General features: G+C 45.3%; 1 protein-coding gene across 3 annotated transcripts in view; it reads left to right on the top strand.

Moving 5' to 3' along the window:
- The first annotated feature begins 255 nt into the window (after window positions 1-255).
- The window catches only part of FYN (FYN proto-oncogene, Src family tyrosine kinase), a 186,759-nt gene continuing 174,060 nt past the window's right edge, over window positions 256-12,954 (top strand). For all 3 annotated transcript variants that reach the window (XM_077779965.1, XM_077779964.1, XM_077779963.1), the window contains exon 1: window positions 256-297. The gene's annotated coding sequence lies outside the window, so the exon portion shown is untranslated. The remainder of the gene's footprint in view (window positions 298-12,954) is intronic.

Genomic DNA, 12,954 nt, shown 5'->3' with positions numbered 1-12,954 from the left:
TCCATCTTTGTCTTTCCTGGCTCCAGAAAGTTAAAATCTCATGTTGGCTTCCTTTGATGGTACAGGGCCAGGGCTTTGCAGTTGCAGGCAGGTGTTTGTGGCATCTGTGACATAGCAACAATTGTGTGAACGAAAGAAAAGTTGTGGGCAAATTGATTGTCTGCAGCAAATGGAAATTCTCTGGCGGTACTTTGTGGGAGGTTTATAGTCAAAGAGTGCTCAGTTCTCTTTTGATGTCTATTTTTTTTTCTTCTACAGTTTTTGAAGAAGCAGGATGCTGATCTAGATGTGGAAAAAGTAAGTTGACAAGTTTCGCACTGAGAGCACACGCCTTGTAAATTAGAAAGGGTGTCCCTCTGGGACCCTAGACTCAGTCCACTCTTAACTTGGGACTGTGACTCTGAGTCCATAGGTTTCTAAGAGAGAGGGTGATTTGGAGATGGAGCTGGTACGTGAAATAGAAAGTCTTGGCCTCGCTTAGGTGAATCTACTATTTTGTCCCTTCTCTTAGTTGTAACGCTTGATTTTGATGATTATGGGAGCCTGTGTTTTAGTTAGAAGATGTGCCTCCTTACCCCGAATGGCACAGTTGTCCTGAGGCTGTGAGCCCTCAGAGGCTGTGGAGGGGTGGGTAGCACTCTGTCTTCAGCCTGGTTAAGAAAGGTCCCCATCGGTCCACCCGGTTTTGGTTTTTCTCCCCTCTGAGGTGACTGCTGCTTTCCTCTGCCCTAGTTGTACCTTTGAATGACAGTCACTGTGTCACAGGTCATTCTTTCATTCACTTAACAATTTTTTGATGCCCACTGAGTGTTAGACACCATGCTGGAGTCTGTTGAGACAAAAATGAATTGGGCAGACAAGGACACAGGCAATTATTGAACAGTGTGATACAACTGTGCAGAAGGGGCTCTGGCTCCGGGAGTGCAAGCTATCCAGAAAAGCTCCCCGATGAAGGGGATGTGTGAAGGAACCACACACTCTGTTTCCGTAAACGCTGGTTGAGTCTTCTCTGCTTGTACCTCTCGTCTCCCAGAGGCCTTGTGTTTCCAAGAAAGGCTGGACCTAAACAGGTCTCACTAGCCACCCGTGGGATGCTTTGCTGCCCTCGTCTCCCCTACCCAATCACATTGCCTTGGGTGTAATTTTTCAGCAGTTCTGACTTACATTCTTCCACTTTCTGGCCACTCAGGGGCTCCCCTTCATCATCTAAGAACGACTTAGGGTTCTCTTTTTGATGTGTGTGTAAGAGAGGTTCTTCTCCCTGAACTAGAACCATTCTGTATGCAATCAGTATACCTTTAAGTTGAGGAAGTATACTGACTGAAACCGCACACTAGAACAGTTTTGAGCAACCCTTGACCTCTGACCCATGCCACCCCCTACCTTCTGTAGAATGGCCTGTGATCTGCTTTCAGCTGTGGCCTTTGCAGCTCATACAAACCAAGGTGACTCAGGGAGATTGAAAGGCTCTACTCAGGGCTACATTGGAGTGGAGCCTTCTTGAAATCCTGGTGTGCTTGGGTTTTGGCTGTGGAAGCCAGGGGCTGGCAAAAGCACTCCCTAAGTGGGGGGGAAGGGTGTCAGCACTGTGGCCTGCCTGGGCCACAAAGCCTTTGGGTGCCAGGAGCCACCTCACGATGATGCAGAGCAGCCTTCATAGCCGGAACACTGGAGGGACAGTTGAGGAAACGCCTGGAGCTGCTCTGGGTTGTAGGGCTTGCCTTGCCTCGTGCCATTCGGGTGGAGGTGAACCCTACCACCGTGAAAGTGGGGAGGTCCAGCGAATGGACGAGGCGGGTCTGTTAATTCTCTTCTCAGTGCATCCCAATGCCAGGCACACAAGAGGGCTCAGTAAATGGGGTGGGAAGCCCAGAGTGGAATGAATTAGGTTCTCCCTTTGGCTCTGCTGTTCACTCGGTCTAAGACCTTAGGCAAATCTTTTCTCCCAGACGAGCCTCAGTTTTCTCATCAGTAACGTGGTCCTTTCTCCAGGATCAAGTAAAATTCTTCATTTTTTAACTTAAAAACACAAACCACACATATCCATTTTCTGACTTGGGCTTTGCACCAAAAAGAATAAAGGGCTGTTAGCCACGAGTCTGAAGGATGTTCAGTAAGGCCCACCACGGGCTGGGAGCTCCTTGAAGGTGCAGCCTTGTCTTGGATGTACCCTCAGGTACCACACTGGCAGCGGTGAGTGTCTGATGAGGGAGCGAGCAGTGTGAAGGACCCTGCCATGTGGGCCGGGTATTTGTAAGTGCTGCTGGCTATCAGAATGAGAGAAGCTGAAAGTGGGCTGGGAAATGCCTCTTGGACTGTGTGAACATGAGCCGCCTGGGAAGGACTCTGCCTGTTGTACCCTCTCGGTCACGTAGTTAATGACCTGGAAAACACATACACCCCCTAGGGGAGTTCACTATTTAAAAAGTTCTAATTCAAAAGCTCCGATTCCAGAATTTTTTCTAATGCTGGTAGAAGGCTGCTGAGCACAGATGTAGAAACTGTTCTTTTTGCCTGTGTTTATGTATCTGCCAAGAAGAATCTAGAATAGGGTGTACCTCCGTTGTATAATTTAGTGATATCTGCTGGCCAACCCAAGAAAGAAAAATTACAAAAGTCATGGTGTTTTTTTTTCTAAATGGATTTTTGAATTTTTTCTTTCAGTTGAACATTTTTGTGAAAATAGAACTATGAACAGAAAATAAGCTTTATCTTGATGTGTCAGAGCTCAAAGATAAATCAACATGAATTCTATAATTATTGATTCTTATCTAGAGTTTATTGCGCGTTCACTACATACTGAGTGTTTTCTATGTGTCACACTTGACCATTGCCGCACTCTTGTGAGAAGCCATGCCCCTTACCACAAGTTGCTTGAGGCACCATGGTAATAGCAAGGGTTCTAATCATATCTTTCTGGTTCCAGAGCCTTCTCTTTCTCATACCCCACCTTACCTTGGAATTGATACTATTTGGGACAATATATTTGTGTGACCTCTTTTTAAAAAGTTTTAGGAGGAAGTAAGGAAAAAGCAATGTTCCCTTCTAGAGAAGTCTTCCATGACACTCCCTCCCAGTTTAGATGGGGCTGCCCTGGGGCACCTGGGTGGCTCAGTCAGTTAAGTGTCTGACTTCAGCTCAGGTCAGGATCTCATGGTTCGTGGGTTCGAGCCCCGTGTTAGGCTCTGTGCTGACAGCTCAGAGCCGGGAGCCTGCTCTGTGTCTGTCAGAGCCTGGATTCTGTGTCTCTGTCTCTCTCTGTTCCTCCCCCACTCATGCTCTGTCTCTCTCTGTCTCTCAAAAAACAAACATCAAAAAAAAATTTTAGATGGGGTTGCCCTGCCACCATGCACCTCTTCAGAGCTATTGTTGTATAGGTGTTTGTGCAATAACTATCTGGCATCTGTGTTCCTGTTGAGCTGTAAGTTCTGTTAGGTCTGAATCCTTACGTATGCCAAGCCTAATGCCTGGCGTCTAGAATGCCCTCTTAAAATGTTGATTGCAGTCATGAGCGAATGACACATAACCGAACTAGGGGATAATAAGAGTCCATGAAAGCCATGTTGGTTAAGTGGCAGAGTAAAAAATCTTACTGTGTATTCCAGAAATCATGTTTCTCTTCTCCATCTCTAGGTTTTGCCTTGGAAACCATGCTTGTTAATAGCATTATATGGAGATAAGACAATCATTCCTTGGCTTTCCCTTCAAAAATACAAAGTTTCAAGCAGACAAATGAATAGATAGTTCTTAAGAATGAAGTCTCTGTGCAAGCAAAGAGAGTCAGAAGATAAAAGAGGGAGGAGCAAGGCGGGAAACAGTAATACTGTTTTTGTTTTTGTGTTTGCAGAGAATCTTCTTGAGTTATTAAGGGATACGCTTCCAAGTTTGGTTTACATAAATCACTGATTTAAATACATACAGTGTATCTTCTAAACGTAAAACCCATGCTCAACTGAATTTTAAAGAATGTGTAATCAGGTTATGTCAGAAGGACAACAATATACTGTTTAAAAAGCAAAACTGATTAAATTGGCTTCTCTTTTTTTGGTAATGTAAATCATGATTTAAATGGATTTGATTAAAATAACATCTACTTTGGTCATAGTGACTTTCAAAGGGCTAAGGAGAGAGGCTTGATTTCCATGTATCCTGCATGGCCTTTGTCCTGCATGATTGAAAGTATTTGACACTTGGGGCACCTGGGTGGCTCAGTCGGCTGAGTGTCTGACTTCGGCTTAGGTCATTATCTCCTGGTTTGTGGGTGTGTGTCCCCCATCGGGGTCTGTGCTGACAACTCAGAGCCTGGAGCCTGCTTTGGATTCTGTGTCTCCCTCTCTCTCTGCTCCTCTTCTACTTGCACTCTCTCTCTGTGTCTCAAAAATGAATAAACATTAAACAAATTTTTAAAAAAAGTTATTTGGGACTTGCCTTGAGAGAGACCCATCCTTTCTGTAGTTTCAGTGAGACCCAAGAATTCCTGTATTGCTATTCCGCTGTTTGCAGGGTTTAGCTAACAGCCTTCAGGCCGCAAATATGGCCATGAGTACTGCTGTCTGTTTGAGAGGCCTCCCCAAGTAAAAACTGTCCTGCAAAAGAAAAGAATAGAATGCTTTAGAACATTTCCTTCTCCCCAGTGAATTCCTTGAAATGTGTTTATCTGTGAATGTGGAATGTACATAGAAGTTGCTCAATTTTTCAATGTTTCTTTTGTTTCAATAAGTCCCAAGAGAAGTGATAACAATATTTTAGGTTCTTATTGTGGAGCTGATAGTTTTTGTACAAAAAAAAAAAAAAAAAGTGATTCTAAACAATGGAGGGTTCAAAATTTGAGACCACATCTGGAACCAAGCTTTAAAGCCATGAGTATGCAATTCCTACATAGCTGGCTGAGAAGTGGAGGGATTAATGGATCCAAGGTTTTTCCTTTAGTAGGGGGACTAGGGCTTCCAGGGGCCAGGAGGTCAGCGATGGTTGCGTGGGGAGTCTCAAGGCTTGAGAGTGCTGGTGGCTGGGGAGGCACGAGGCTGTGTCTCCAGGGAGAACGCATGTGTACCGAGGAGGTGTCGGGGTGCAGCATCTCACTGTGCACGGTTGCTCTAAAGAGATAGAAAGAGTAAAGAGGAAGAGGGAACAGCTATAAGGAGAACTCCCTACCCTCTATGTAAGCCATTGCTTCCTGAATGGAGTGGGAGGGCTCCCTAAGTGGGTGTGGGGACCGGAGAGGGCAGCCCAGGTGTGCAGATGGGACCGCCCCTTCGGCCTTCTCTGATCCACACTCTTAAGAGTTGTCAGCCCCAGGGCCTATGGGATGCCCAGTTGACACCCATTCTCCACGCCCTGTGCAGCCTCCACACCGATGACCCATTCTCTTGGAGATTGGGCATGGGGAAAGACCAGCCTCTCTTTCCCCTAGTAAAGGCTGGGCTTCACACAGCCTGCTTTCCTGGTGACCAGGGATTGGGAAATGGGCATGGCTTGGGTGGGAGGGACGGGGCTGTTTGGCAAGGAGGAACTTGCACAGAGTTCTGTTTTACGTTGAAAAGCAACCCGTTTTAGTCCTGCACCAGAAACAGTTGTTACGCATCACCCATGATAACTGACCAACTTTCTTTTATATAAATCTCTGGATTTTAAAGCCAAGTGCTGCTGTAGAAGAAAAAAACATGTGCTCTGCCAATTCGAATTTCCAAGATAACAAAAGATCCTTCTTCCTAGACATTATAAACTCAGGCAGACGGTGATGACCATTGGGAGAGCTACAGAGAACAAAATTTATGTTGTGATTCAAGGAAAGAGTTGAAAAATTATGGGTGAATTGTCTAGTCTTGGATGCAGAACACATAATTCATTTGTTTCTCGAACATAATGAACATCTGTGGGCTTACCGGTGTCCTAGGCCACATGTTCTCTTCCTCAGTTGCCCTATTTTACATGTGAGGGAAATGACACTCAACAGAAGTGACATGGTTTGCCCAAAGACTTACATCGAGAGGTGGCAGGATCCACAAGTAGCACTCCGACGTGGAGCCTCCTTGTGTTTCCGCTCCACGGTGGATGTTCTCTCCTACGGAAGCTCAAAAGAGCAGAAGACAAATGAATCATCACCAGCCTCATGTAACTTAACTGGTAATTTTATATGCATCTCTCATTTTCTCTTCACTAAATTTAAAAGGACTTTCACCCTTATGTGTGATTTTAAAAATAGTAATGATGTTTTGATTAAAGAAAAATAAGGGGGAGCTGTCTCTTTAAACCTGATCTGGCCTCACCAGGTGGTGTCTGTGGGGTGACAGCCCAAGAGTGACTTGCGTGACTTGACTTGCTTGACTTGCGGGATGGCTGTCTGCGGGAGGTCTGCAGGACACTCACTCTGTGGCCTGTCCCTAGGCTGGGGTTTATTTTCTTGTCCTCATCTCAGTAGCATTCATCATCTGCAAGAGGGGAGCTGGATGCTGCTGGCAGAAAGGCAGCCCACATTACAATGGAGAAGCAAAACCGCCCCCCACCCCCACCCCCGGGCTGTCTCCTGCAGCCTCGAGTGGCTGCATAATCTCTTGCACTGCGGCCAGGCCTGCTGGGTAGAGGCTGGAATGGAATCATTTTGGTCGTCTGCCTTGCATAGATTTACTGTCTGCTGCAATCGCCTGTGAAAGAGACATTATTAGTAAAAATATGTATAAAGAATGGCTTAGAAGATACTTTTGTCACTGCCCCTAAACACTTTTAAAAGCAGAGCTGCCCTTGTTTTGGGCTGGTATGGAATAGGCCATCGAAAATACATAAAAATTCAAGCTTTGCCCCTGAAGAAGGTTATTACTGCCCACGCTGGGTTACAACAAAAGTTCAAGTAGAAAGCCTTCATATTCATTTGCTGTGGCTGCCGTAGCAAGTGGCCACAGACTGGGTGTCTTAAAACCACAGAGACGTACTCTCCTATGATTTTAGGGGTTGGAGTCCACTTTTGGGGTATCAGGAGTGCATCCCCTCCAGAGGCTTCGGGGGAACCCTGCTGCTTGCCTCTTTCAGCTCCTGGTGGCTACAGGCGTTCCCTTGACTTGGGGCCACATCACTCCAGTCTCTGCCTCGACCTTCAAATCGTCTTCTTCTGTGTGTGTCTGTGTCACATCACCTGTGCATCCTTCTTGTAAGGATGCCTGTGATGAAGAACTCACTGGATAATCCAGGATACGCTGTTACTCCCAAGATCCTTAACTTTGTCATACTCTATCATGAGTATCCTATCATATCACACATATCATACATCATCACGCTGTGAGGGGACAGTCACAGATTACAGGAATTGGAAAGTGAACATCTTGGGGAGGGGTGGACATTTTTCTGACTCTGTCTTCTCTTTGACAATTTCTACATTTTTCATTTCCTGAAACATAAAGCTTATGACCACTGGTTTCACACTTTACTTCAGTGGGTTTGATTTTCTTACAAGTGGCCCCTTGGGAGACCTAAGAATCCATTCAGTCTCCCAGGCCTCAGAACAAGCAAAGCCATGCCTATCTTCTTTCTCAGATTGGGGTTGATGTAAGGATGGAGAATCATGGGCTCTGAGAGCAGGGAGGGGCCTTCAAAATCATAGCCTCCCAGTCTTAGGGGGAGGCTGAGGCCCAAGATGAGATACAGGGTCACTCAAGTCAGGAGCAGAGATGGGACCAGCACTTACTTGTTTCAGTCCACCTCTTCCGCTGCTGGCCCCAGGCTGTCTCACCATATAAGCCCCTAGGCCATCCTTCATGTGGCAGCGTTAAGCACCTGAAAACTCGTCCCTGCAAATCCCCCTTTCCTCGGCCAACAGCCCTGGTTCTTACAAATACTCACATTACGTGGTATCAGGAATTCTGTCGTTCTGGTTACATCCCCCTTGGAGGCATTCCCTTTGTGTCGTTGTCTCTTTAAGAACATAGCACTCAGACATGAACAGTACTTCCAAGATGACTTGCCCAGTATAGGGTAAGGACTCTGCCCCTGGGACGGTTAGATCTTGTGAGATGCACATGTTTTGTTTTCTGCATCATTATGTGTTACACTTAGGCAAATCAAGGTCACATCTCCACTCTGTCACACTTTCGGCTTGCACTGAACTTGGATCAGTAAAAATCTTTAGGACTGTAAAATATTAATTGCTTCAGGGGCACCTGGGTGGCTCAGTCGGTTAAGCACCCGACTTTGGCTCAGGTCATGACCTCACGGTTTGTGGGTTTGAGCCCCGTGTCAGGCTCTGTGCTGACAGCTCCTTCTCTCTCTGGCCCTCCCCTGCTCATGCTGTCCTTCTCTCTCAGAAATAAATAAAACATTTGAAAAATTAAAATAAACATTAAAAAATTAAAAAAATAAGATATGAATTGCTTTAAACCTATACCCTTTGCCCATGCCAGATAGAAGAGCCAGGTTTCTGTCAGTAGCAGTTTGGGATCAGCTTGGGACCCAGAGTAGAGTCTAGGCAGGGATCCAGAGAACAGATACATCCACAGGCTGGGGCATGCTCATGGAGATGTTACCAGCAGCAAACGGGAGGCAGTTTGGACATAGACAGGTGAGGCATAGAACTGGACAAAGGCTTCTGTCAGTGGCAGTCTAGGTGGACAGATGTCTGGCAGCAGAACTGGCCAGCTGAGCAGGCCAAGGAGGTAGATAACAGCACTGGTGTGCAGGGATGAGACTCCAGCCAGAAAGCTGATGAAAACAGTTGAGTCCAGAAAGATGAGTTAGAGTTCACTGCCAAAACAGGGGAGGGCCCAAAACAGGAGCTTGAGACCAGGGAGTAAAAGGAAGCCCTAGGTCTGCAGTCCGAGTCCCAGCACTGATGTGTATCTGTGTGTCAGTGGCCTGGAGCCTCACCCACTCAGAGCCTGGGGTCAGGGGCACGTGGCAGAACGTGTGAACAGGGCTGCGTTGTCCCAGCTAAGCAGACTGGAGGGTGTGGGGCAGGCGATGGCACCTGCCTACATATGCACAACTGATTTTTTACCATTAAAAGTCGGGCTTTATCTCTGTTAATTCCTTGGGTTCCTTTTTTGGTTGTTGTTTCGGTCAGTTCTGGCAGTCATTCCAGCCTGTTGAAATGTTTTCAAATCTCTGTTCTTTCCTATAATTATTTGACTGTCCCCTCTGCCATGAATTATTTGCCATCCCCCTAAGCGCATCTTGATGAAAAAGGTTACCAGGGATAAACCTACGAGTCCCACTGTGCAAGGCCCTCCCTCCAAGCCAGTGTTGTTCCTCCATGATGTTAGCACCCCTGGGTGTGGTTGTTCAGTACCTCTGAGGCCCTCAAACTGAATTGTTCCTTGGCCCAGGGTTTCCTATCTCACTCAGCTATGCTTTGAACAGCTATCAGATGCTCTGCTGACACCCAGGTACCCTGGGTCTATAGTCTACTCTGACAGTCCCGTGAAAATGCCCTGAGTAGGGCAGTGCCTCAGGAAGGGAGAGTTGGTAGAGTGCTTGGTTTTTCATTGCTTTGAGGGCAGAGATCCCCGGTGGTTCTCACTGATGTCAGTGAGTTTCAGTCCTGAGCCCCACTTCCCGTAACACACTTGTGGGTGTTAGCCCGTGGGTGATTCTTGAGGTGGGATCAGAAGCCCATATTCAGATGCAGAGCCCTATTTCTTGTTTCTAGGGTTAGTCTCTACTAAAGAGCCCTCCTTGTGGATTATGTGTGGTCTGCGACAAGCAAGCCCCACTGGTGGGTGCATACGGCTGCTTCTTGGAAGATGTAGGGGTGTTCATTCAGTTGTGAACCGTGCCACGGCCGAGTGTAGTCAGCGTGCAAAGTGAAAGAAAGGAAGTGGGATGCTTTGTGGATTGTTGTGTTAATAGAAGGGGGTGAGACGACAAGTCATCTATTTGCATAGTCCTTCCACATAAGACTGCCAAGGCCAAGTGAGGTGGTTTCAGGGTCAGTCACGAGGCAGCCTGATGTAGTGGAAAGAGTGTGTGGGCCTCAGGGGCCTGAGCAAGTCCTGCTGTGCCGCAGAAGGGCCGTGTGATGCTGGCCGTGCGGGACGCAGAACTGCAGCAGCCGTGAGCATCTGAGGGGAGCTGAAGGGCGCAGGGAAGGATGCAGGAGGGTCCCAGGTGGGAGTGAGCAACTTCTTTTTGTCGTTCCCCCTTTTCTTTTGGGCAATACCGGCCAAGGGTCAGGCACTTCCAGGTGTGACATGCAGCAGAGACTTGGGCTAGAAGAATGAGCCAGGGAAGGTCCCTTTCTTTCCATGACCTTATTTCTTCTGTTGCTCTTCATCAAGATTTCGTGCCACAGCAATTTAAAACAGATAGAACCTGTGTGTGTGTGTGTGTGTGTGTGTGTGTGTGTGTGTGTGTGTGTAGATGATTTTGGGGGAGAGGATTTTGTTGATCTTTGGAGGAATGTTCTGAAATGTAGTCCTAAACGGATGGTGTGGGAAGCAGTAGTTTAAAAACTTTGCCTATTATATGGTTATCAAATAAGGGGAAAAACGTTTTTTCCTTTACCAGAGATCTTGACCCGTGCGTCAGGGTGATGATTATTGCAGAAAAATAAATTTGATAATTGGGAAAAGTTTGAACAGCGCTTAGGTATTGAAAATGAAATAGCTTGTAAAACCTACTCACGAAGTTTGGAAGCCCTCACAGTGACCCCCAGTGAAGTTTTAGGGATGGGAGAGGCCTCACTGACAAAACATCAGGAGTGCTTTTTTTTCATGTATAACCCATGAATTGGAAGAACAAAAAATTTTTTAACAGTTACCATAATATTTACTGTATTTTCTCATATTTGGTATTAATAAATATTGGCTGCTAGCCAGTCAGGTAACTTAAAAATTTTTTTAAATGTTTATTTCTGAGAGAGAGAGAGAGAGAGAGAGAGCACAAGGAGTGGAGGGTCAGAGAGAGAGGGAGACACAGAATCCGAAGCAGGCTCCAGGCTCTGAGCTGTCAGCACAGAGCCCGATGCAGGACTCGAACTTATGAACCGTGAGATCATGACCTGAGCCAAAGTCTGACACTTAACTGACTGAGCCACCCAGGCACTCTGTAACATTTTTTTTCTTCTTTTTTTTTTTTTTTTTTACAGCAGCTTAAAGGAAAATCTAGCTAGGCTTCCATGTTTTCTAGGTAGTAAATGAAACAACAAGATGTTATATAATGTTTTCTGAAGGAAAAAGGAAAAACTTCAGAAACCATTTCAGAGCCAACAGAGTAAGAGGTATCAGGGCAGGAAAAAGCACTTGTCTTTTTTTTTTTTTTTTTCAGGTTTTGTTTTTTAAATTGGCTTTACTTTTTAGAGCAGTTCACAGCCAAATTGAGGGGAAAGCCCAGAGATTTCCCATATAAGCCTGCCCCACCACACGCACCGTGTCATCCACACCAGAGTGGTACAGTTGGTATAGTTGATAAACCTACATAGACACATCGTTATCACCCCAAGTCCATAGTTTGCATTAGGGTTCACTCTTGGTGGTGTTTGCTCTATGAACTTGGATAACTGTACAACCATGTGTAGCTGCCATTAGACTGCAGATTTTCACTGCCTTAACAGTGCTCTGTGCTTTGCCCATCCACCCTTCCCTTACCCCTAACTTCTGGCAACCAGTGATCTTTTTTTACTGTGTCTGTGGTTGGCCTTTTACAGAATGTCTGTGTACTGGGAATCGTACACTATGTAACCTTTTCATTGGCTTCTTTTACTTAGTTATAGGCATTTAAATTTTCTCCATGTCTTTTCATGGCTTGATAGCTCATTTCTTTTTAGCACTGAATAATATTCTATTGTCTGGATATACCACAGTTTATTTATCCACTCATGTCTTGAAGAACATTTTGGCTGCTTCCAAATTTTGGCAGTGATGAATGAAGCCACTCCATAAACATCTGTGTAGAGGTTTTTGCGTAGTCATAAGTTTTCAGCTCTTTTGGGTAAATACTGTAGAACATGAATAAAATCACTTGCACTTTGAACATTAAAAAAAAATTAAAAAAAAAAAAAACACAAAGCCCTCTCTCTGCCCCTCCCCTGCTCATGCTGTGTCTCTTTCTCGCTCTCAAAATAAATAAACATTAAAAATATTTTTAAATCACTTGCTCTTGGTTGGAATATAGAAATTGTTTTGTATTTTCTTTTTGGGGTAAGAGCCCAATCACTGCATGGCATAGGCTTGTTGGTAAGTAAATTTAGGCAGCCAGCATTTCACTTGATGCCTTAACCCGTAAGCATCCATTGCTGTATCTCTGTTCAAATTTGGCAAATGATGGAGTTTTGTGTTTTCTTTTATGTCCCCGTATCTCCTGGCTCCATGATTATTGAGAGCTCTTTTTACCCAAATTGACCGATTTGGGCCAGATGCTTTTCTCCAAAGGTTCTCTTTTTCTGTTTCTCTTCCCCACAGTCAGGTCTAGGTCAGGTTGTTACCTTTCACTTTGGAATCCCCTTCGCTGGCTTGGAAGTTCAGACCTATCTTTCAGTCCCACTGTTTAGTGCTGAATTTAGCATCCGCTGAGCTCGGCCCCCTGACTGTATCACAGCATCGTGCCCCTCATGGAGTGAGGGTAGGGTTTGCTTCACGGTATCCCAGCACCTCTTTGCATAAACCAACCTTTCCTGACTTTCCTTGTAATTTTTTTTCATATTCATTCCTCACTTAGCATGTTTTCTGTGATCAAGTGAAAATTGTCCCATTAAAGTGAAAGTGGAGATGTACTGTTTTCTTTTTTTTATGTTACAATGCAGATGGCCTGAAATATTTCTGAACAAAATCAAGTCCTCTAAACTCAGATCTCTAGGACAGTGTTTAAAATTTAGGTATTTTTTTCACAAGTAGTCTACTTAAATAAGGGAGAAAAGCCAGTGTAAAAAAAAACTGTTGGCCAATTTCATTTGCTTTTGAAATAATTTATCAGTTTTAATTTTTGCCTAGGAAGTAGGTAAAACTTTTGGCCTCAAACATTACTTAAATAGAA

This window comes from Crocuta crocuta, unplaced genomic scaffold (genome assembly GCF_008692635.1).
Source record: "Crocuta crocuta isolate KB4526 unplaced genomic scaffold, BGI_CrCroc_1.0 scaffold147, whole genome shotgun sequence".
Taxonomy (NCBI): Eukaryota; Metazoa; Chordata; class Mammalia; order Carnivora; family Hyaenidae; genus Crocuta; species Crocuta crocuta.
The sequence above is the reverse complement of the archived record's forward strand: the minus strand, read 5'-3'. Positions and strand labels throughout refer to the sequence as shown.